The sequence below is a fragment of the Bos indicus x Bos taurus genome, chromosome 2 (assembly GCF_003369695.1).
Source record: "Bos indicus x Bos taurus breed Angus x Brahman F1 hybrid chromosome 2, Bos_hybrid_MaternalHap_v2.0, whole genome shotgun sequence".
Classification (NCBI taxonomy): Eukaryota; Metazoa; Chordata; class Mammalia; order Artiodactyla; family Bovidae; genus Bos; species Bos indicus x Bos taurus.
This window is the reverse complement of record NC_040077.1, coordinates 52,257,768-52,280,484: the sequence shown is the minus strand read 5'-3', so window position 1 is coordinate 52,280,484 and position 22,717 is coordinate 52,257,768. Positions and strand designations below refer to the sequence as shown.

The 22,717-nt window shown below is 39.6% G+C and overlaps 1 protein-coding gene across 4 annotated transcripts in view; it reads right to left on the bottom strand.

Annotated features, from left to right (window-relative positions):
- Nucleotides 1-22,470, bottom strand: part of GTDC1 (glycosyltransferase like domain containing 1) — a 493,004-nt gene extending 470,534 nt beyond the window's left edge. For 2 of the 4 annotated variants that reach the window (XM_027561596.1, XM_027561614.1), the window contains exon 1: nucleotides 22,381-22,470. The gene's annotated coding sequence lies outside the window, so the exon portion shown is untranslated. Of the gene's footprint in view, nucleotides 1-17,802; nucleotides 17,931-22,380 lie in introns of all 4 variants that reach the window. The other 2 variants (XM_027561467.1, XM_027561563.1) reach the window with 2 other exon arrangements.
- Nucleotides 22,471-22,717: the final 247 nt, after the last annotated feature.

The following is a 22,717-nucleotide window of genomic DNA, read 5'->3' as shown; positions in this document are numbered from 1 at the left end:
TGAGTAAAGAATTCAATGAGCTTACAATGTAATAAGGAGGATTTGACAAATACTTAAAAGATTGTAGTATCCTAGTAAGAAAAGCACCACCATAAAGAAATGAGACTCTGAAGAATGATTCGGATTTTAACAGGGAGAGGTGAAGAAGGGCTTTGAGCAAAGGAAAGAGTGTTACCAAAGAAAAAGAAATAAATGTAGGAATACTGACCAAGACCCTAGAGTATTTGTTAGGTATTAAAAAAGTAGAAAATAAAGACAGAAAAAGCAGACTAAAGTCTAACTGGAGAGGGCCCTAAGTGCCAAGGTTAGATATTAAAACTCCCTTTTGTGAGTAACAAGAACAAATAGAAATAAATTTAAAATAAAACAGCTTCAAGGACATGGGAGTGAAAAGGATTTAGAGGGCCTAAACAATTTTAAAAAGAACAAAGCTGAACAACTTATATCACACATACTTCAAGATGGTATGAATCAGTATGGTGCTGACATGATAGACATATAGGTTAACATATAAAAGAGTCAAGGAAAAGATTCAGAAATATATGATTAGTTGATTTTCAACAAAAGCTTCAAGATAAGACAAGGGAGAAGAGAGAGTTTTTTCCACAACTGGTCCTTGGAAAACTAAATTTGAAAAAGAATGGACCTTGATCCTTACCTCAAACTCTACACAAAACTTAACTCAAAATGGGCCAGAGACTGAATGCAACAGCTGAAACTATTATATTACACCTTTAGAAGAAAATATATGCTAAAATCCTTATAACCTAGAGTTAATCGAAGATTTCTTAGAACCACACAAGGAAGGGAAGGAGAAAACACTGATAAAATGGATATATTCAAAAATTAGAACTTCTGTTCTTCAAAAGACACCATTAATGAAAGAAAAGGGCAATCTACAGACCAACAATTTCAAGAAAACATACAATCTAATTTTTTTAATGGGCTAAATATTTAAACAAATATTTCACAGAAGATTAAACAAATGGTCAATAAGGACATGAAAAGATCAATGCCACTGGTAAACAAACAAATGCAAATTAAAACCACAATGAGACACCACCATGCACCCCACTAGAATGTCAAAATTTTAAAGAATGATAGCATCAGGTGCTGGCCAGAACGTGGAGCAAGGAGAACTTTCATACACTTGAAAGAATACGGTACAATTACTTTGAAAACAATTTGACAGTTTCTTACGAAGTTAATCACACACTTATCATACGTCACTAGACTTCTATTCCTGGGTATCTAACCACAAAAAGTTAAACTATAAGACACAAAGACCTGAACATGAGCATTCATGGTAGCTTCAGATCAGATCAGACCAGTCACTCAGTCGTGTCCGACTCTTTGCGACCCCATGAATCGCAGCACGCCAGGCCTCCCTGTCCATCACCAACTCCCGGAGTTCACTCAGACTCACGTCCAACGAGTCAGTGATGCCATCCAGCCATCTCATCCTCTGTCGTCCCCTTCTCCTCCTGCTCCCAATTCCTCCCAGCATCAGAGTCTTTTCCAATGAGTCAACTCTTCGCATGAGGTGGCCAAAGTACTGGAGTTTCAGCTTTAGCATCATTCCTTCCAAAGAAATCCCAGGGCTGATCTCCTTCAGAATGGACTGGTTGGATCTCCTTGCAGTCCAAGGGACTCTCAAGAGTCTTCTCCAACACCACAGTTCAAAAGCATCAATTCTTTGGCGCTCAGCCTTCTTCAGAGTCCAACTCTCACATCCATACATGACCACTGGAAAAACCATAGCCTTGACTAGACGAACCTTTGTTGGCAAAGTAATGTCTCTGCTTTTCAATATGCTATCTAGGTTGGTCATAACTTTCCTTCCAAGGAGTAAGCGTCTTTTAATTTCATGGCTGCAGTCACCATCTGCAGTGATTTTGGAGCCTCCAAAAATAAAGTCTGACACTGTTTCCACTGTTCCCCCATCTATTTCCCATGAAGTGATGGGACCAGATGCCATGATCTTCGTTTTCTGAATGTTGAGCTTTAAGCCAACTTTTTCACTTTCACTTTCATCAAGAGGCTCTTTAGTTCCTCTTCACTTTCTGCCATAAGGGTGGTATCATCTGCATATCTGAGGTTATTGATATTTCTCCCAGCAATCTTGATTCCAGCTTGTGTTTCTTCCAGTCCAGCGTTTCTCATGATGTACTCTGCATAGAAGTTAAATAAGCAGGGTGACAATATATAGCCTTGACGTACACCTTTTCCTATTTGGAACCAGTCTGTTGTTCCATGTCCAGTTCTAACTGTTGCTTCCTGACCTGCATACAAATTTCTCAAGAGGCAGATCAGGTGGTCTGGTATTCCCATCTCTTTCAGAATTTTCCACAGTTTATTGTGATCCACACAGTCAAAGGCTTTGGCATAGTCAATAAAGCAGAAATAGATGTTTTTCTGGAACTCTCTTGCTTTTTCCATGATCCAGCGGATGTTGGCAATTTGATGTCTGGTTCCTCTGCCTTTTCTAAAACCAGCTTGAACATCAGGAAGTTCACGGTCCACGTATTGCTGAAGCCTGGCTTGGAGAATTTTGAGCATTACTTTACTAGCGTGTGAGATGAGTGCAATTGTGCGGTAGTTTGAGCATTCGTTGGCATTGCCTTTCTTTGGGATTGGAATGAAAACTGACCTTTTCCAGTCCTGTGGCCACTGCTAACTTTTCCAAATTTGCTGGCATACTGAGTGCAGCACTTTCACAGCATCATCTTTCAGGATTTGATATAGCTCAACTGGAATTCCATCACCTCCACTAGCTTTGTTCATAGTGATGCTTTCTAAGGCCCACTTGACTTCACATTCCAGGATGTCTGGCTCTAGGTCAGTGATCACACCATTGTGATTTTCTGGGTCATGAAGATCTTTTTTGTTAAGACCCAAGAAAAGTTAGGGAATAAGCTAAGTGGTTATCTAGGGGGAAGAGCATTCCAGGGAAGGGAAGATCAAGTGCAAAGGCCCTGAGGGCAGCTATTCCAGGAATAACAGTGAATGGAGGGTAGTAAACACAGTCAAAAGCTGAGATTGCAGATGGAGGAAGATCATATAGAGCCTTATAAGCTACTAGAAAGACTTTAGTTTTTACAGTAAATAAGAAAGGAAACAAAGTTGTGACATGAACAAAGACAACATCTGACTTAGGTTTTAACTGATTCTTTTGGCTACTGACTGCACTGAGACTAGACCAAAGTGCTCGGATACACACTGAGTTGGGGATTATAAGAGGAAGCTAGGAGACTAGTTAGTTCGGTAGCTCAGTCACGTCCAACTATCTGTGACCTCATGGACTGCAGCAGGCCAGGCTTCCCTGTCCATCACCATCTCTGGGAGCTTGCTCAAACTCATGTCAATCAAGTCAGTGATGCCATCCAACCACCTCATCCTCTATCGTCCCCTTCTCCTCCTGCTTTCAATCTTTCCCAGCATCAGAGCCTTTTCCCATAAGTCAGTTCTTCGCATCAGGTGGCCAAAGTATTGGAGTTTCAGCTTCAGCATCAGTCCTTCCAGTGAATATTCAGGACTGATTTCCTTTAGGATGGACTGGTTGGATCTCCTTGCAGTCCAAGGGACTCTCAAGAGTCTTCTCCAACACCACAGTTCAAAAGCATCAATTCTTCGTCACTCAGCTTTCTTTGTAGTCCAACTCTCACATGAGACCAGTTAGGAGACTATTAAAAGAATCCAAGTAAGAGATGACAACAGGCTGACCAGGTAGTAGTGGATGTGGGGAGAGGTGGTCAGATTCAGATTCTAGATGTATTTTGATGAAGATCCAACATAAATTATAGACAGATAAGCTGTAGATATGAGAGAGAAGAGTCATAGATGACTTCAAGGTTCATGATCTAAGTAACAGGGATGGGGCTGTCATTTACTTAGATGAGAAAGACTGAAGATGAAACAAGTTTGGGTGAAAAGATAAATTCAGTTTTTGCACATTTTAGATTTAAATATGCATATGGAAATATCATAAATCAATTAGTTATGTGTCTGGAGTTCAGAGGAAAAAAAAATCTCTTATTTTTTTTTGGGGGGGGGGCAAAGTTAATCACTGGGTATCATGATGTGTGTGTGTGTGTGTGTATGTGTGTGTGTGTAAAACTTTAGGAAAGAATCCATACTTGAACTGAATACATTAGGGCCTTAGTACTAATGGATCATGTGCTTTCTGATTTACATAAATCCATGCAAGTCTGCTAGGCACTTCACACCTTTATTTTTACTTTCACATCTGAAGTACAGCAATATGGATAGATAAGGTGTGTATTTAAGATAACAACGTGAACAGACACATTCCTGGAGCTATAGCTATTTAAAAGTGACACTAGCATCAAGATACTCATTCTTATTCTGGGAAGGCTTTAAAAAACAATCACTTGTTACGAAACTAACTGCACTGCCAAATGCTTAAGATCATATGTAAAAATCATCATCTTCTCTACGTTTTACTGTTTTAAATCAAGGAAAGTAATAGACTTTGTGATTAGAAGTTTGGTTTTTATGCTTATAACCATCTAAGTTCTAAAGTGAGTAACATTTCTACACTGTATCTTATAACAGAAATACTTTGCGTAATGTTAACGAAATACAAAATGGCATGTAAAAGAATCAAACCTCAACTGGAATTTGTTAACATGGGCAAACTGGTGATTGAAACCATTTCTTTAAAATAGTAACATTTTCAGTGTGGATGAGCATTCTTCTCTCCCAGTTATCTATTCATTTCCAATCCCATGCCTTTGACTATTTCCTCATGCTAGTATGTCCCTCTTCGCAGCTGTTACCACCCTCTTCCTTCAAGGCCCAGCCCAAACTCAGCCTCCTCCAAAGCCTGCCCTGAACCCCAGTGGTTTTCAGTTCCATATTCCCAGAGCATTGCCACTTATAGGTCCAGAGCACCCATGTCGCTCTGCCATGAATTAAGTTTACCTCTACACTAAAACAGAAACCCCTTGAGGACAGAAAATCTACCTAAAATGCTTACCTGAGTACCCTACATATGAAATTGTAGGTACCTTACTTAAAGGTTTGTTCAACTAAATTAAAATCCTATCAAAGAAAACAATCAAATACACTGAACTCAGTGGGATATATGCTCTAATTTCATCACTTCAAACATGCACTTTTGGGTCTCACTTCCCCATCTCTCTGTAACATTCCAGATAAAATGACTCAGTCATTTTCAAATATTGCAAAATATAATCTAGTCTAATTTATACCTTCAGTTTCATATCTTATTCAGAGTATCCATATACTAACCTCAGCCAAGCCAGGCAAGAACATAATCAGTTTCTTTCAAAATCCTTACTGGTTCTTTCACTTTTCTCCACTTCCTTTTTCACTTCCTGGTTCTGCCAGATCAGAATAGGAGAGCGACAAGTGTCCCACATGCCTACTTTAATGGGGGCTTACTTGATAGCAATGAAGTAAGATCATCTGCTATGCTTATGTAATTATGACAGCTATCTCCTCTCATTCTCAAAGCCCAACTTGGACAGCACGTTTCAGGTCTTCACAGAAGGGGGGCCTTAAATTTCAAGAAGCCTCCCAGCCTGAATAGTTCCCTGGTGTTGGGGGTGCACTCTACAGCTGGCCTCTTACCATCCTACCCAAAATCCCCTTATAGGGGATTTTGCCCTTATAGGGCAAGCACTCCACCTTCCCAGGAGCCATCAAGATTACCTCAAGCCTGGTTACTTCCCATGGCACCCAAAAAAACTTATGCCTGCTCACCACGCTAGATGCAAATACCAGCTCTTCCCACTACTGCCCTCTCACTCAACATGCCAAATAACTAGCTCCACTTATTCTCCTCCCCTCCAGAAATGAGTCAGTTAAGGAAGGGCCCCGAACTCTAGGAAATGTATGCCATGATCTCTCAAGAAGTCTGCAGAAGGTGCTACTGCAGTATCAATAAACAAGGTTCTGAAGCTGATTAAACACCCGGACAAGAAATTAAATACCAATTTACCTTTCTGGAAGATATACCCAAATCCTGGGCTGGAAATAAAAGGGCCTTTGGGCAAGAAACAGGGAAATGTCATATAACCAACTCTCCACTAGAGTAACAATTCTTCCCTTGAATGACACTTTGTGGGGGAGGACTGTGCTGGGCCTTTGTGGCTGGGTGCGGGCTTTCTCTAGCTGCTGCGAGCAGGGACGGGGCCACTCTCTAGTTGCAGGCTTTGCAGCGTGCAGGCCTCTCATTGTAGTGGCCTGTTACACAGCACAGGCTCTAAAGCGTGTGGGCTTCAGTAGTTGTGGCCCATATGCTTAGCTGCTGCGTGTCATACGGGATATTCCCAGACCAGGGATCTAACCAGTGTCCTCTACGTTGCAGGCAGATTCTTAACCACTAGACTCCAAGAGAAGACCCTGAATGACATCTTTAAAACCCCTTTTCTAATTTCACTTATGTTATGGGGAGTGGATGCCACAATCTTATTCTTTTACTAAGCCCCACAGTACTCCTTAGAATATAAGGATGCTTCAGTTCAGTTCAGTTCAGTCACTCAGTCGTATCCGACTATTTGCGAACTCATGAATTGCAGCACACCAGGGCTCCCTGTCCATCACCAACTCCCACAGTTTACTCAAACGCATGTCCATCAAGTCAGTGATGCCATCCAATCATCTCATCCTTTTTCGTACCCTTCTCCTCCTGCCTTCAATCTTTCTCAGCATCAGGGTCTTTTCCAATGAGTCAGTTCTTCACATCAGGTAGCCAAAGTATTGGAATTTCAGCTTCAACATCAGTCCTTCCAACGAATATTCAGGACTCATTCATTTCCTTTGGGGTGGACCGGCTGGATCTCCTTGCTGTCCAAGGGACTCTCAAGAGTCTTCTCCAACACCACAGTTCAAAAGCATCAATTCTTCGGGGCTCAGTTTTCTTTATAGTCCAACTCTCATATCCATACATGACTACCGGAAAAACCATAGCTTTGACTAAACAGACCTTTGTTGGCAAAGTAATGTCTCTGCATTTTAATATGCTGTCTAGGTTGGTCATAACTTTTCTTCCAAGGAGTAAGCGTCTTTTAATTTTATGGCCGCAATCACCATCTGCAGTGATTTTGGAGCCCAAAAAAATAAAGTCAGCCACTGTTTCCACTGTTTCCCCATCTATTTCCCATGAAGTGATGAGACCAGATGCCATGATCTTCGTTTTCTGAATGCTGAGTTTTAAGCCAACTCTTTTACTCTCCTCTTTCATCAAGAGGCTCTTTAGCTCTTCTTTGCTTTCTGCCATAAGGGTGGTGTCATCTGCATATCTGAGGTTATTGATATTTCTCCTGGCAATCTTGATTCCAGCTTGTGTTTCTTCCAGCCCAGCGTTTCTCATGATGTACTCTGCATAGAAGTTAAATAAGCAGGGTGACAATATACAGCCTTGACGTACTCCTTTCCCAATTTGGAACCAGTCTGTTGTTCCATGTCTGGTTCTAACTATGGCTTATTGGCCTAAGAACCATCTAAAAATTAACACAGATTCTTGTCTGCAATTGTCCTCAAAGCCCAATAAATAGCACTTCCTTTCTGCAATGAACTAAATACTCACTTCTATGAGATGTCTTCTCTATTTCAATAAGTACAGGTGAAATAAGAGTAACTGTAACCTATCAAACTATATGGCTTCCCAGCTGGCTCATCAATAAAGAATCTGCCTGCCAATACATGAGATGCAAGAGTTGTGGGTTCAATCCCTGGTTCAGGAAGATCACCTGGAGGAGGAAATAGTAACTCACTCCAATATTTCTGCCTGGAAAATTCCATGGACAGAGGAGAGTGGCAGGTTACAGTCAATGGCGTCACAAACAGTTAGACATGACTTAGCAACTGAACATACACACACATCAAGCTATGTGTTCGATCCCTGTGTTGGGAAAATCCCCTGGAGGAGGACACAGCAACCCACTCCTGTATTGCTGCCTGAAAAACATGGACAGAGGAGCCTCGTGGGCTATAGTCCATGGGGTCGCAAAAAGTCAGACACAACTGGGCACACACACACACAAATTAGTGACTGAACACACACACACATCAAGCTATAGCTATGAATTCGCCTGTATATTTTGAAAAAAGTTTACTTTAGGAAAACATAGTAACTGCAATCTATAAAGGGATCTATTTATTGTCTACTCCTCATTGTGGAAGGTTTCCAGGAGACAACAACAGAATTCCCAATTTGGTCTACCAATGTTAAATTCACATATTTCTTATTAAATATAACTTATTTATAAAGTAAGTGTTTTGCTGCTTTATTTAAACACACACACACACAATCACACTCTTCCCTAAACTGCCTTGTATTTGAAAATGGGAAAGTTTTCCAAATATTAATCACAATGATCCAAAATAAAATCTGCAGGGGAGTTCAATTATGGCACAATCAATGAATGACAAAGCATCTTATTTCAAAATCCCTGAGTTTTAGGATTTGAATATCTGTAAGAACATTCCTTTCATTACAGATTCAAAAGTTTAAGGCTTTCAAATGCTACAACACACCTGTCTCTGAGTTATAGGCATTGCTTCCGTGAAAAAATAGCTTAAAATCCATGAAATGAAATCAACTCCACATAAAGCTATCGCATGACTCTGATCGCTAATCTGACTTGTAAATTAGATGTCTGTAACTTCCACTATTCAGCAATCCGCAGATTTTTTTTCTAGCAGGATGGCTATGTTGGCTGCAACGCACTCTGACCAAAAATGTGCGGTAGCAGCAGTGTCACACTGACAAACTGAATGCTATAGACCTTAAATAGAGGTTTCATTTAAGTCATGAGAAAATCTTTCTCTGTAGATGAATGACGCAAAATGTAATCTATGTTTTGTATCCTGGGCTGCCAGGATTTTTGTTGAATGCTAGATGGAAAAAAAAAAAGACTCACTGAGGAAAAAAATGGGATTTGACTTTAAGAGAATCCACCCACTTCATTCTCAGCACTGCTTTCAAATCTTCTATGAAGTGAAAGTCACTCAATCGTGTCCGACTCATTGCGACCCCATGGACTATACAGTGCGTGGAATTCTCCAGGCCAGAATACTGGAGTGGATAGCCTTTCCCTTCTCCAGGGGATCTTCCCAATCCAGGGATCGAACCCAGGTCTCCTGCATTGCAGGCAGATTCTTTACCAGCTGACACACAAGGGAAGCCCAAGAATACTGAGCTATGTTTCAATAACTGATATAAACAAATGAATACCAAACGCAGGGATTCTAACCAAATAAAATATTGAGTTTGGTTCAGAGAGAACTTTGATGCTCCAGTTTTCTTGTGATTCAATAGTTCTAGAAAATACATAGGTTTATTTCCAGTTCATACATGCTCATTAAATCATTTTAAGTGAATTTAGTTAACAGGTCTGAAAACATTAATTTATTATTAGTAGCTGTTAGTATTAATTTATAATATTATGTTCTATGCACATTAATACTGTACAGCATGATTTCCTACTTACTATTGAGTTCAACAGCCTACACAAAAGGATATTTTCCTAAAAAATTCTGGTTACAGAAGCAAATAGAAGCATATTTACACACTCTAGGGGAGAGCAAAATTTCAAAAATTCCCCAAACAAAAACTTCCACATGATATCACAGTCCTTATTTTGACCTTTTTAGTTTAAGCTAAAAGAGATGCTTAAGATGTTTTTCAGGTTAAGCTAAAAAAGATGTTAAGCTAAGAGATACTTCTCTTTAGATTATTTCCCTTAGTGTAAGAAAGCCCAATACTAAAAGGTGATTAACTATATTAATTTCCATAAATAGGATCTTAAGGTTTGATTACCAAAGAAATTACCATATACCATTATGGAATGATAATATATTACACACTCCCCAAGTAAAAGACCAAATTTACTTCAACCACCCCCACTCAAAAAAAAAAAATCTTTATTCAGTCATGAAGTCCTTGGAATCACAGCAGGGCTTGATGCCATATTGGTGTCACATTCTGCCAGCAATCCAAATAGGCCAGCCTTCTTTTTCAACTTCTTTGTCTACTAGTGCATCACTGGACCCAGCAGGCAGTTCACCCAGACAATTTCAATAACGGATTTTGGCTCTCTGTGGATAACAGATGAAAATCTTTACGAAGTATCCAGTTTGTCTTATAGCTGAGAGATCTGAACCTGATGCAGATGTCACATCTAAATTCTTGAACAGATTTTTATCATCAGTGCCACCTATAAAACAAGACAGTGTCACCAACAGCATTGTCCTGGAGAACATCTATTTCAGTAATGCTAATAAGCTTTCTGTATTACAACTGACAGTCATTTATTTGCCTAAAACAGAGATCAGCAAACCAGAGCCCATGGCCCAACATTTAGCCCACTGCCTGTTCTTACATAGTCATGATCTAAGAATGGATTTTATATTTTTTAGTGACTTTAAAAAAAAATTTTAAATGATTAATATTTTGAGACATGTGAAAATTACATGAAATTCTAATTTCAGTCTCCATAAATAAAACTGCATTGCAACACAGCTACTCATTCATTCATGTATTTAGCTGCTTTCACACTATAATGGCACCTTAACAGAGACCATAATCAACCATAAATCCTAAAATATTTACTCCCTGGTGCTTTGAAAAGAAGTCTGCTGACCCCTGGCCTAGAGAATATTTAGTGGGTAGGTAATATGAATCCAGTTTCTTTGCCTTACTTCCATCCATTGGTTTAACAAGTATTCCTTCGATAGGTCTATCATTCCAGTGCAGAGAGCTAACTATGGTCACTCTGCTCCCCACTTTGGCCCAGTCTTGCCTCTATACAAAGGCCCGACAAGGCCCTTGGGCAGGAAGAAGACAAGCTCAACTTCAGGTCAAATTCTAGTTCTCCAAAGTTGTCCTTGTCTGTATCCCCATGTTTCCTGGTTCTACATTTTTGCCATATATCCACCATTCCCATAATAGGCTCCCTGTATGGACACCACTCTTAAAAAGTCTGTATTTCCTACCAGAGACTCTAAGGTAGTAGTCTGAGTCACAGCATTCTTTGATTTGCCAGCCGATTACCAGTTCTACCCCTGCCCTAGCAGCCACAGGTAACATGAATTTGTTTGGGGCCCTTGTGAACATTTTGCATACTTCTTCAACCTCCTGGGTTCCATTCTTCTTCCTGATCATGAATGCCCATGGAGTTCATTATTTTCCTTCTACATTCAAACCTTTGGCCTATAAATCTATGACTTCAACCTTACCAACGGGCTTGTCATTCTACCTCTTGAGCTCAGTTCATACAATAACCAAACACAGGAGTATAACACAACAAAAAGACTCTATACAGGTGGATCTCCCAACATAGGACTACCCATCCCTTATTTTAGGAACTGGCACAAAAAAAGTATCTATTAGTATCACTCCCAAGCAGCATCCAGAACATCCCTTCCCTTTTTCCCTCCACCATTGCTGGTTGGCCCAAAGTTTCTATACCTGCTTCATCTGAGAGTTACTCACCACACTTTATATACACCTGGGGTCCGAAGGATACCTGCATCTCAAGTACTGCTTCAGAATGCCTCTCTTGCTTATATTAAAGCTTTACCTAAAACACTGTAAAGCAACTGTACTCCAATAAAAATTAACATTATTAAAAAAAAGCTTTAGCATTCCTATTTCTATTACAAGCAAAAAAAGGGGGCCTCTTGCCACTGGGACTGCAATGAAGTAATGATTTTGGCTAGACTTCCAGGAGTCAGAATATAATTCCCTACAGAAAGATGTTAATAATCCAAAACAAGGCTATGCCCATAGTATTAATGGCACTATAGAACCCATCTCTAATGCATATTATATTGTTGCAATTAACTAATTCACAAACACATTCATAAGCTGTGGACTGACCATCTAAAAACTAGCTATGAAATGTCAGGAAGACTTTACAGTAGACAAATTAGCCTAGAGTGAAGACTTCAGAGAAAATGGCAGTTTATTTTCAGGAAAGGGGATTTCACTGCAATCCTGAAGAAACCTGCCATGGTGAACAGCTCTTAAAACTGCATGAATAGCTCACAACCAAAAGAGTGGTGTCAAGAATGAATACACTGATGCAATCACCATTAACCATTATCTCAATTCTGAGTAGCAACAATCTAGGTAGCATCAATCTTAAATAAAAATGAAAATCTTTTTTAAAAACACACACAGGAAACTTCTGCCTGCTTGGAGAATGACAAGAATGCCAACCAGTGACATATCCTTACAACTAGAAAAAGAAACTAGAGGTAAGTAGTCCATATTCCAAAGGAATATGCAAAATATTACAACTTTAGAACTTTCACTTGATGAATCTAGCCTAATTTCCTTAAACAGTTCCCAAACTTCCTAGCATCAAGACTCTATGCACTATTGAAAATTGAGGACTCCAAGAGTTTTTTTTGTTAATATCAGTTATAATTATCAGTGTTTACTATTATTAAGAATTAAAGGAGAAAATTTTAACTACTGATTCATCTTAAATTTTTTAAGCTTGACTTATAATTTAAAAATGTATATATGAGATACCACACAATTAAGCTGATTCTCCCATCCATGGACTCAGGCTGTTTCCAATTTTTCACTATTATAAAATGAAATCATAGATATGTAAATATTAACAAGAAAAAAAAAGGGTTGCTCTATAGTGTTAATGGGAAGAAAATCAGGTAATAAAATAGCATTTAGAGTTTACAGTCTTTTTTTTAGTTAAAAAAAATGCAACATTAAATAAATGTTTTATTAAAGCACTTGTTTCAGTGAACTGCTAGTATCTGAAAATGCAGACATCTATCTCATCTCTCTATCAAGGCTGAGTTCCTGCAGAGTGGAAAATGCTTATTCATATATACTCTACAAATATCTGTTGGATGAAACAAATTATTTTCCATTTCTAGAATGTGCAAGACAATGATTAAGTTCCAATTTTGTACAAAAATATGCTCTGCTTTCCTCTGAGTGATTCATTTTAAAATTTTAGTGACACGTTAATATGAGAATATACTTTTGAAAAATTACTATACAAAAAAACCTTAGCATTAAAAATGACATAGCTTTACAACTTTTGCAAATTTCTTTCATGTTTAACCTAATAGAGGACAGCTGGATTCTCTTATCTGCTTCTACATACAATCTGTTGTGATACCTGCTTTGACTGAACTATATGAAAACAGCCCCACACAAGTATGCAGTGAGAAAAAAGGAAGTATATGGATATTCTTTGATACTACACCAAAACTTGACAAGTAGAAGAGTTTGTGGGCTAGCTGTAATATGAAATTGAATATCACATAAGTTTTCTGTATTCTGTTACATGCTTTCTATAAGGGTCTTTTACCATTATTTTGGAATATTGATCACTTTGAAAATATTGTTTCATTGAGTTATTGTTGTTCAGTCACCCAGTCATGTCCAATTCTTTGCAAACCCATGGACTACAGCACACCAGGCCTCCCTGTCCCTCACATTCTCCTGAATTTTGCCCAAGTTCATGTCCATTGAGTTATATAAACATTGAAGATCCTGATATAACACAACAGCAAAAATTCACATTCATAACATCACCACCCATCCCACTGCAAAACTCTAAGTACTGAGAAGCTGACAAGAACACAGCAGCTGATGTAAGATTTCCAAAATTTTAATTTTCCCTAGAAAGTTAAAATTTTATCATCAGCAACAAATATTGTCGACTGTTTTTCCCTGAAGTGAACAAAAGATCACTTTATTCATTTTCAAGAAAATGACTGCCAGATATCTAGGTCTAAATAATCATGGTTTGTCTGGTATTCGACCTTTCAAGCAAAAATGATATTTCATGTAAAATATGGCTAATTCAGCTTGCAACTCAGAAGAATACTTAAGGGTTTTCCTTGAGATAAAATACTCTGGATATACAGCAGAAGTGCCTTTTGCGTATTTCCTATCTCATCATATATAGAGACAGAATATAAAACCATCACATATGAAATATCAAACATATATAAAATACTCAAACATCATATATAGAATATTAAAACAATGCACTCAAGGATCAAAATTTAATAAAACTAATAATTTTTAGTGCTTCATTAAGGACACTCAAGTAAAATTGGCTTTTTTGAGTTTTTGTTTTGGGTTTTTTTTTTTTAAACCATGAATGGATAGCAGTGAAGAAAATGATGATTACTAGTAGAGTCTGGTGTCACTGACATTTAATATCTACTAAGATATTCAGTTTTACCTAGTACTATTTACTATTTACCTACTAAATGAACTCCGGGAGTTGGTGATGAACAGGGAGACCTGGCGTGCTGCAATTCATGGCGTCACAAAGAGTCGGACATGACTGAGCAGCTGAACTGAACTGAACTGATTTTACCTACTACCTACTACTAGTATCAGCAGAGCAAATGTAAAAACAGTGGAAAAGGAAAAAGTTACTACTACCATAAAGATAATTTTAACCTAATGGATCCCCCTGAAAGGGTCCCAGTGACTGACCAACAGGCTTACACACCACAACTTGTGGACTACTGCTGTCTTAAGAAAACACTGAAAGCTAATGAATGATAACTTGCCATCTTCAAATCCATAGTAAATGCCCTCCAACATAAAAAATACACTAAATACCTGTATGACTTATTTCCTTTTAACTCAAAATTGGTCCAATTTGTTCTGAAAGTGAAATAATAATATAAATAACAGTAGTGATTAACATGTAATGACCTCTGACAGGTATTATGTCATTTAATCCTCGTAACTCTTATCAATTCTCTGACCTTCACGTCACAGATGAGGAAGCCTGAAGTGCAGAGAACTAACGCCACACTTCCAAAGTGTCAATAATTACCAGTATTTATGGATTCTGGCTTTACTTGTGGCTCAGCTGGTAAAGAATCCACCTGTAATGCTGGGAAGATTCCCTGGACAAGGGAAAGGCTACCCATTCCAGTATTGTGGCCTGGAGAATTCCATGGACTGTAAAGTCCATGGGGTCACAGAGCTGGACACTACTAAGCAGCTTTAACTCCAATACTTTGGACACCTCATGCGAAGAGTTGACTCACTGGAAAAGACCCTGATGCTGGGAGGGACTGTGGGCAGGAGGAGAAGGGGACAACAGAGGATGAGATGGCTGGATGGCATCACCGGCTCGATGCACTTGAGTTTGAGTGAACTCCGGGAGTTGGTGATGGACAGGGAGGCCTGGCGTGCTGCGATTCATGGGGTCGCAAAGAGTCGGACACGACTAAGCGACTGAACTGAACTGAACTGAACTGAAGCAGCTTTCACTTTTACTTTAAGTATTTTGCTTACCTCATATTAGTCTTAACAACCTTTTTATTATCCCTTTTTTCCTTAACTCTTTATACTTTAATACCATTTTACAGATGAAACTTGTAATCAAAAAAGTAAAGTATCCTACCCAAGGTGACCCAACTGTTAGATATCTATATTTAAATCCAAGTCTGTCTCACTCCTAAGAGTACAGTACACATTCCACTTTCCTATACCAATTATCAACATACCCTTTGCATATAAATAGACTGATGATTACAAAAGTCTTACATAGTTTTAAACAAGACAACTGAGCAAGGCCTCTATTTGTAATAATTCTTGCTAATTGACTATTTCTGTCATAAACTAGAACAAAGTCTACTTCCCTTTAAAATAGTATATGATCCAGATAATAGTTCACTAATTCACATTATTAGACACTTAGCTGTGAACAGGACAATAAATCAATACTGATAAGCTTTCTCCTAAAAAAAAAAAAAAAAAAAATACTCAATACACTCAGCTGATATTATTTCAGTATTACAGATGAAAAACCTGAAACCCAGAGAAGTAACTAACTTCCCCCAAAGACATGCTGTTCACAAATGGTACAGTCAAAATCAGTCTGGACTGACCCTGAAGCCTAAACTCTTAACTACATGGCCTGCATATATTAAAGAAGGCAATGACCTAGGAATTGTTCACAAGGTCTGTATACAGAGCTTGCTGATATCCTAACAACTCTAACCAAGGCAATCAACATATGAATCATCTTGCATCTCAAAGATCAACATATGAAAAGGAAGCTGGTGCATGCTGAAAATAAAAAGCCATGTTCTAAGGTGCTTTCAGTAAAGCATCTATAGGTAATGTTGAAGAAAGGAATAAAATTCAGTTACAGTAATGCTGAAGAAAGAAATAAAATTCAGTTACAGAGGTGTCAGATAGCACACATCTCTGTGGCTAAAATAAGCCTACCTCTGTTTCAAAACAAAACAACAACAAAAAATGGCCTAGAGGAGAGCCACAGGCTACCTACAGATTGCACAACTTTCAGATGCCAGGAACCCAGGAATGCTGCAAACCTCAGTAAACGGCAGCAGAAATCATTACCCTAAGACACTAAACTCTAATCAATCAGAAAAATTTTAATTTCAAGTTATAATTTGCAAAAGTCAAGGGTTATGGCCCAATGTTTGTTTCTATTTCAAGGGCTTACAGTACAAACTGTTGCTTAATATTAAACCCCAAGGCGGAAAGGAATAGAATCAAGGTTTATCCAGCTCAATTCACCTTCACAACTTGTTTTAAGAACTTGCAGAAATATAAACATCTTGAGCTTGGACAGAGGAATGTGGCTTTAATTTCAAGCCCATTGTATTCTTAAGGAGTCCCCACACACACTTGACATTTGACAGGAAGGTGACAAAATGGAAGGCTGTGGTGTACCACCTAAAAGGGCAGGCATTACAGGCAAGAGATGAGCAATTACACTTGTCAAAGAATACCATATTCTGGGTTCCCTCTGTGGCAAAGATAAAAAAAAATTACAGAGCAAACCTTACCTCCTCCATCAATGATTCCCAGCATGACCAAAAAGAATCAGAATCTAGTAATGTAAAACCAGCTGACAGATATATAGAAAGAAAAAAAAAAATCAAGATTGAGGTCATGTCCCTTGACATGCATCATTTACACTAAGGATCCCCTCACTTATCTGAATTAATTTCATGTACTTCATTTCATTCAGATAATTGAAGTTTTCCTCTTAAAAGTTGTAAAGTGTTTACCTCAACATAATTAGTAAACTGTCCACTTAAAAATACCACTACAAAAATTACCACCCCCTCCTCTCTACATTACACATATACTTCACCATCATTAAAAGTATGAGATTTTGGCCTTCACGGGAAATTTAGTTCAAAACTCCTCTTTAAAAAATTAGCACAAGAAATTCTACAAGAAAAGTTATGGTCATTACCTTTTTAATAAGTGTCTGCATTACTTGTTACAGACATGGTAATTTGGATACTCAATACATGACTACTGTTCTGAAACCATATTAAAGGTTTTAGACTACTAAAGAGTTTGATGACTTGCCTCAATACAATAACTGGGATTGTACGGAGAACAAAATCAAAGAGGTCTCTCTTTTTTATGAGCAGGCATTTAAGGGCCTTTTAACGAGAATTTACTCTACAGTATATAATTACTAATGAACAAAAATAGGGCCATTAAATTCACTTCCTTATAGTGCCATAAAACTTCTATTTGTAAGAAATAAAATATATACATTTAATCAAACTCAAGAAAACTCTAAGTGAGCAACACCTAACAATACATAGTAAAAACTATATACTTTTTCTTCTTAAATAAATGTCCTGCCAGATGACTGTGACTAATTTTGTATGTGGATATGCTTATAATTTAAAATACACAGACTCTCTGGTACTAATGATGGCAATGAAATGTCTGAACTTCTTATATGAATTCTCAATTTCTATATGAACACTGGTTTCCAATACTGATAACAGACTTACTGTTGATTACATCCAATCGATATCTGTATATTGTCTATCACCTGCTATGTGTCAGGCACTGCAGTAAGTGCTGAGGACACTGTCAGGAGCAGCACAAATTCAGTCCCAACACTCGAGGAATATAGAGTCTAGAAGGAAAGAAAGATAATGAAAAAACACACTATGGGAAACTTGGTGGAATAACAGATACTTGGTCAAATGAAAGCTCAAAACTGCAAGAAGATCTGGGTAGAAAATCAAGCACTTGAAAAGAATTAGCTACCACTAAAATCTGATAAAAATAAACCAGTAACTAACTCAGCTAAGAAGACAGAGAACCAAGAGCAGAACAGTCAGGAAGTAATGAGTATGTGACCAGGGTGTTCTAGTATCAGATGCAAATGAAAAGCTGACCCTCAAAAAAGCTGAAATTATAGCAGCCAAAGAGCCCAGCTCTCAGCTGTCCTGTTCTCAGTATCTGACAAGTCAATACAGTGAGTGTGAGCCTAAGAAGCAGAATCAAAGCATTCTGACTCTGCTAGCTCTGTCATGGTTGAAGCAGGACCCCAACCATCCACCATGGATAAGACCAGGCCCCAGTTCCAAGGGAAGAGAGGACAGCAAGGAGACAGAGACGGTCAAGCAGGAGAGTTCTTGAGCAGGCTCAAGACAAGGTTCAGGTCCGCAGAGGATATGAACTACACAAAAGAATAATACAAGAAACACATCAACTCTATGGACTATTCAATAGCAAGGAAAGACTGTGGAATTGCTTTACTTTTAAAAATAAATACTCACAATTATATTCTTAAATCTAAAAGCCTTAAGTGTGACCTTCAAGAGTGGGAGAAAAGGACTAGACATTCTTACTAATTCTTACCAATTGTCTGATTCTATAACCTAACTCCATCTAAATCTATATTTATCGTCTACACGCTCTACATATACTTCCCCAAGATGTTTATGGCATATGTTTCAAAATTCCTCATGAGTAAAAGCGTTTTTCAAAATGAGAATCTCATAGTCAAATTGAGTATGTGCAAAGGATATAAGAAGACATCATATCTCAGTAAGCAATGGATGCTCAGGGCACTGGAATAATTCCAGATTTCACTTCCTGAAGGGGCTAAGGATCTTAAGATATTTTCAGTCTTAAAAATCAGTTCAAAAACTGGGTAGAAAAGACAGAACGAGGAGTGGACAGGCCAGGTAGCCTGGTTCTGACACAGGAACCAGCAATGACAGAAGAGGAATTATTTGCTCCCTATAAATTAAGCACCATCATACTCTACTACTGGAGGAGGAAATGGCAACCCATTCTAGTATTCTTGGCTGGAGAATTCCATGGACAGAGGAGTTCATGGGGTCGCAAAGAGTCAGACACGACTTGAGCGACTAACACATACACAACACATACATACACTCTACTATACAACTGTTTTTAGTAACAGTGTCAGGAGAGAGGAAAAAGTGCATGTAGTCCAAAGATGATGTCCCTGTGAAGACTATTATTTATACAATTCAACATACTCAAACAGAAATAACACTATGGAAACAGCCTTGCATTTGCCCAAACATTATTTGCCAAGGCTATTCAAATGGTGGAGTGGTGCTACTCTCCAAAAGAAACGCTTGAAAATTTTCCTCATTTTTTTTAAAATAAACAAAACATTATAATAATCTATTAAAGAAAGAAAATATAAGTCTAAGAGAAAAAGAAAATATAGTGGGGTCTTGGTGTTTTTGTTTTTATTTGGGGTTTTTGCTTTATTTTTTCTGTATATCCATCATGAAGCACATCACATCAGCCAAAAACTGTTTAAAGTATCATTTAAAGACAGCTTGTAAAGGCAGTCTGAACTCTGAAAGTCATGTTGCTTCCAGGAGTCTATATACTGAAAAATATATCTTTATAAAGTGAAACGAAGGTGGCCTTAAAATGTGGCCTATGGTAACAATCAGGATCATTCAATTCACAATTTTCAAACTTTGCTCCAGTAGAAAAACTGCATTATTTTAGCTCTAAGTGGTGTCCTATCAAAAAGTTTAAGTAACACTGTGTTTCCCCAATTTCACAGTGGATAACATATATTAAAGAATAAAATTCTCAATGTTAAGCTTTTTCCTCAAATTTTCTAAAAATATTATTAGATACATGCTATCTCTTTCAGTATTGGAATTAAGCCTAACAGAGTATCTGATTCAACACAAAAACGGAAATGAGATATTTCAAGTTTATAATATCATCATTCATGACTTCCAGACACTCTGCTACCTTCTTAAGTTTGATTAAGCCCAACAAAACCACAAGCATTTACAAAGGACCCACTACACTTGACATGAAGCGTACACAGATGAATAAAACAGTCCATCTTACAGGAAGCCCCCACCAGGGAAAGTGCACACAAGCCAAAAAGTCTCTATTAAATGCCTGCAGTAAACACTGGAGTGGGAGATGCACATTCACCCCAGGCCAGTAAGAACTTCCAGACTTCTGCGTTGAGGACCACTAAGAAAAGGGATGCTGAGGATGCTGGAATTCAATGACTACATGCGTACAGACCTTTCTTCTTTATTATATCAAGTTTACATACATCATAACTCTAGGATTCTTGAAATGCCAATCTCCTGGAATTGACACAGACTACCTGAATCAAGAATATGAATGAACATTCTTGAAATGAAAATAGTTACTAAATTCAAACAAACTGGAAATTACTGTTTCAATTGGTAAAATGTAAACTCTCCTTAAATATAATTTGTATCTAATGAGTCCAAATCACAGACTAAGGCCTATACCCAAAATATGGGGAAAAAATTAAAAGTTAGTAATTTTTTGGCTTTTAAGACATCAAACTCAAAACAAATTTTGGTACAAAAATATCCATGGGGGAGGTCTAAAGTATCTACTTAAGTGTTCAGTTAAATCAACTAGTTCTCTTTAGTTCATGTTAAATCTCTTCAGGGAATCTGGATTACTTTCTCTCTGCAAAATAATGACGCTGGATTAAATTAATAATAAATAACTAACAATCAGCTGTTAAAGTTCCTCACAAACAGAAAATTCTGTACTTCTGCAGTCCGTGAAATTAAGACGTCAACATGGTTTCAAAATAAGAGTAAAGAAGCCTTAACTGCTCAAAGTGGTAATGCTATAAACATCAGTTTCCTACCTTATCTTAGTATCAAGGTTCAGATTTTACCTATCCAGTTTTCAAGTTCGTCAAAGAAAGTTTCATGATTCAAAGGGTACTCCTCCCACCCTCTATACTAAAACTGCTTCTTTAAAACAAGATCCTAAGGAAAATGCATAATGAAAGGCAGTGCGAGCTGAGGAGACTATTCCACACCAAACCTGGAACGCACTAATTAAAATTCAGTATTGCACTTTGTATGTAAGTTCCTACATGAAACTCCCGCCATGCTTTAGTTTAAGGTTAAACAGGTTAATAGAATCCAATAAAATGGCTCTATTGAATTATACTGGATTTCTTTGCAGCAGCTCCTTTACCTGACCATTCTGTTGAACTTTAAAATCAACTTCAGGGGTAGCACCCAGGAACCAAGGTGAGCCACGGCTCACGGGGGCTGCACTCTGCAACCCACCTCATGTGGAAAATCACCGTCAACGCACGTTTTCCACTTCAAACTGTGATACGGTGGAGGAAAAAGTGCATAGCCTTCTCTTTGAACCTCCCATCACATTGCCTCCAGGCGCTAACTTAAGAATTATCTCGAAGATAATCTAATGCAGTACAGTTCTCAGAAGACTCTATAAAGTTGCCTTCGCCAGAGAGGAGAGGGAAGAAAAAAAAAAACCTCGCCCGAAACTAAAGGTTAAATTACTATAGTACTGCAACTTCGCTGTTGGGTACGTGTCTGGATTTACAGGATTAATTCCGGGGACATTTCCACCAGTACAAACTGCCTGGATCCCGATGAAAACAAAGTGTATGCTGGATCCTCATAGGAGAGAAGTGGCGGGGGTGCACAGAGTGAGTGAGGTCGTAAGTCTCTGCAGACTAAGTAAGGGGCTCCTGAGGTCAGGAAAGTGAGGGCGATAATTGGGCCAGACGCAAAGGGTCCTTCAGGCAGGCCTACGGGCGCGCGGCGCGAAGGACCACCGGCCCGGCAGTCTCAAGATCGGCGAGGAGGGCCCTACGGCCGAGCCCAGGAACCTGGCCTCCTCCCAGCCAGAAGGCGACGTGCCCCCACCCACTCCCGCGGGCAGAGCGAAGAGGCGGCAGCGGCGCGCCGAGCTGCGGGAAGCCGGCCCGCAAAAAACGCAGAACCCAAGAAAAGGGAGTCAGAAAATGGCCAGTGTGCAGCAGGACTGAGACGCATCTGCCCGGCTCAGGGCGCGCGGCGGACCGCGACACCGCCAGCGCAGCGCGTGCGCCCGGGAAGCACACCGCCCGCGCGGCCCTCAGCTCCGCCCCCCCCTCCCCCGGCTCCCTGCGCCGCCGCCGCCGCCAAAACCCCTCTGGGAACTCCGAGCCGCGCGGCCCCGCGAGGCGGGCGCCTTGGAGCGGAGGGGAGGGGCTGCGCTCCCCGCCTCCCCGCCGGCCCGCGCGGCTCCCCAGCCCGGAGCCTACTCACCTCCTCCTCCTCCTCCTAGTCTCTCCCTCCTGGCCACCGGCGCGGCCCAGCCGGCGACGCGCTGACGCCGGGCCCCTCCCCCGCGGCCGCAGCCGCCGCCGCCGCCGCCCCGCCCGGCCCGCGGCCGCAGCGGCCTCGGGGCGCGTCAGGCGCATGCCCCGCCCACTGGGTCCGCCCACGCGCTCAAGACTCCGCCTCCTGCGCTGCCGGGACGCTGCCCGCCCCTGACTCAGCGGCCGCTCCCGCCCTCTGGAGATTAGCACATGTGGGCTCTCGACCCCCGCACCGCTTTTTACCTGTTCACTGCCCGAGGACCTCGCTTTTCCGCCCACCTCCC